Source organism: Corvus kubaryi, unplaced genomic scaffold, assembly GCF_017639235.1.
Source record: "Corvus kubaryi isolate FWS band 111438036 unplaced genomic scaffold, C.kubaryi_AGA036_p1.0 65380, whole genome shotgun sequence".
Taxonomy (NCBI): Eukaryota; Metazoa; Chordata; class Aves; order Passeriformes; family Corvidae; genus Corvus; species Corvus kubaryi.
In genome coordinates this window covers 7,347-11,019 of record NW_024581961.1, presented here as the reverse complement: position 1 = coordinate 11,019, position 3,673 = coordinate 7,347, and positions in this window count along the sequence as shown.

Genomic DNA, 3,673 nt, shown 5'->3' with positions numbered 1-3,673 from the left:
AAAATTTTGCTCCTGATCTAGACTAATACACCCATTTTAGTATGTCAGGTTAGGCATTTAATTTCCACAAATGTTTTGTTGAAATTATGTTCTCTTTTACAGCTGCTATTTTAATTTTTTTGGAAATTTTGCACAGATATAGAGACTCAAGCCTTTTTTTTTTTTAAGATTGAAAGATGTCAAGCATCTTATCAAACCTTTCTCATGCAGATGAGTTCTCTGAAACCTTTTCTGCAGCTTCCACCCTTCAACAACAACAACAACAAAAATAGAAGAGGAACAACAAAAAGCAGCATCTCTCACTGTAACTTGTATGGTATTGGCCCTTGCTGATATTTCTTCCTGCCTTAATAACACATCTACACCAGGGTGATATGCTTCACGCTATTGTGCAGGGATAATAGGTCTGTGACCTCAAATGACACGCTTCAAGTGCACGCAAGTGGCAAAGCAATAGTAGGATGCCTTACCAATCTTTTATTACCTGCAGAACAATAAATATGTCAGGTGATGAGGTTGATTCACGGTTGGTATAGGTGGGACACAAACTTGTGAAAAAACATACAAACGTGTCTGACCCACTAAGATATAGCTGCTTTTCTTCAGTGTGTGCTAAAGAACAGTGATGGCTATTAGTCTGCTTTTATTGAGAGGACTACTGGCAGGTGCTATATGTCTCTCTAGAGAGACTTGATGCAAAAATGATTAACTGACTGAGACAGGAGTTTGAGCACACATATAATTAGTGTGTGTCACTGCAGTGAAGAGAGTGTATATAATATTACTTGGGTTGGGGAACTGCTTCAGTATCAAGTATCAAATACTGAGAAAAAAGCATTAAAACTCATTCTGAAGTGTAGAAAATGCCTTGCTTTCAGGAAGAATAATCAATTTTCAGTCATTCTCAGAATACAAAAATTTACTGCGAAAATTGTTTGTCCGTCTCTAAAGAAAATCTGTATACACAGATGTTAAGCCGTGTGTTACATTGTGGAGAGTGGGATGGGGCTATTATTGATCACAATGTAAGAACATGACAGAAACCCAAATTTTTAAAAGTACTTTTTTTAGAGATGTGTTTTCACACTTCAATATTGTCATTATTTTGTCAAAAACACCAAAAACAACCCAATCATGACAGGCATTTAAATTAGATTAAGCGTCAATTTCCAGCCAAAGCAACTCCTGTGAAAGCTTACTAGCAGTATATTTTTAGTGCTAATCAATTAATAAAAAATAGTTTTCAAGGCGATTAATTAATTTATTTAGCAGCTATGAATGACACATGGATGCATCCATCTATTAAGAGAAAGCAGAGGTGTATGTTTTAGTACCTGTATGGAAAGTATTCTCTAAATTCCTGCAGCACACATATTTCATTGATTGGCATCTGTCTGCACTTAAGACAAAGGGGAAAACAAAGGGAAAACAATTCTCTGTGGTACATCCCCTGAGGACTGGGGAATTTCTTTCTTTTATCTATTGTGGATGTAAACACTACATTTCACCCTATGAAACTAAAGCTTCTGCTCCTGAAATTAGAGATGCTTTGCGCTTCTTGTCACATCCCAGCTTTCTGTGAAGAGAGGTCCTCTAAGGAGCTTCTGCTTATCTTGTTTTACTTTGAAACCTGTTCAAAGGAAAGAAGAAAGATCCCACTTAGCCTAGTTAGCCTGAGACTAGATCATTTGGTTTGCTTATGGAAAGGCTTTCCTTTAAAGATAAGAGCCCTTAGAATGTATCAGATAATTTGAGTTAAACTTTTGGGTTGTATGTCTTACTGTCGGTCTAAGTACTTCCGTGGCTGTCTGCTCTAGCATGTGAGCACATCACAGTTACTCAGTTTTGTCATTATAACACCCCAGTGAGATAAGAAAATGTCTTTATTTTGTGCCTGGGGAACTGAATCACAGGGTAGGTGAATAATCTCGCCTGAAGTCAAATGGAAACACTGTGAGAAGCTCTGTGGTTGATCCAGGGTACTAAAACTAGGACTGGTGTCCCAGAGCTGTGCTGTCTCCACAAAAACAACCTTTCTCTTTATTTTTGTCAGCTGCACCAAAACTTACTTAGTGCTTTTTATTGAGAATCGTGATCAAATCGTGCACAGACCTGAACGAGCATCAGTGCTGATTAGGTGTACAGCATTTTTAAGATACTATTCACGGTATGCACATGCACATTTTTCTAAGCCGTGCATTCTTCAATAATTTGGCTACTTATTAAGGATTTAGACACATGAATATTTTTCATGGCTTCCAAGGCAAAATACATTCCTTCAAAGTTCAGATAAAAAAATGATAATTTTTTTTCAGGTTTTTGAGATAAAAATATGTAATGATTTACCATGATTCAGCAGATTCACCTAACTTACATTGCAATAATGGGATGATTTTATTACTGCATTTGCACTGTTTTAATACATTAAAATACATGGTCCCTGCATGCTGGCACCAAAGTGAAAGCATCTCCTCTAGTGAACAGGAGCAGAATATGGAGTGATACGGAGTGAGTACCCTCTCTACCTACAAAAGGCTGTGATAATGTGATTCTGGACTAACCTTTTATGTACTCTTAACAAGAACTAGTAAAATCTAGGATCAGTTCTTCAATGGTGCAGATTTGGAGCTTTTTTGGTTTAAATAGGACTTGGACATAAACTATGGCAAGGTTGAATTCAGTTAAGAGAAGGTATCTGATGGAAGTTCTTTGTTTCCCCATGTCTGCTGCCTGGAGCTACAAGCAGCAGTGGAAAAGGACATGACAGGATTTTTACTGAGATAGGTGACAGCAGAACAACATCTCATGCAGAAGCCTTCTGTCTGTGTAAGTGACACGGGGAGGGGGAAAGTGCAGTCTATGTTCCCTCCTGGGGTGCACCTGGGGAGGTCACCAATGTCTCTGTATGTGCTCACTGTGGCTACTGTTGATGCCTGTGCTTGTCACTAAGAGTCTGTATCGTGGAATACACAAAGTGGTACCCAAATGTGCAGGCACTCCTGTGAAAGTGACATAACATTGGAGGAAAGGCTTACAAGCAAAATTAAATACAGGCATTTCTGTTCCAGTTTGGGGAAGGATTTGAAATCTCCATCATCAGAAATGATTGTACCAGTGGATAAAAGTATCACAAGTGTAGTGATTCTGGCTGGGGTGTGCATAGGCTTCATGTACACGTGTATATGAATGCATAATATGCATATATACACTCATATGAATAGAATACATATTTATATATATATTTGTATAATTATAAAAATATGAAATATATGTAATTTATATATTTATTTTTATATATATACTTTAATTTTTTTCTTGTACTGTTCTACACTTAGAAAAACAAATAACAAATTGATAGAAGATCTCTGCTACCTTTGGAATCTCACTTACTCAGTTTAAAAGTTATTTCCTAATAATAAGAAGAAGATAAAAATTATTATTTCATAATAACAATAAGATAAAAGTTATTTCAATTGTAAGTGAAGGCATTTACACTTGAGGGTGTAAGTGAAACCACCTTCTCCCATTGTTTTTTCTGTCACAAACAAATTGTGGCTTTGTGCTAGTAGATGTTCCATTTTTTTAAACATCTAACAGACTGACAGTGACAAGGGTATTGTAAATTTTTGATTAATGAAATATTGCTTTCTTAGGCTATTTGTCTAACATTAGG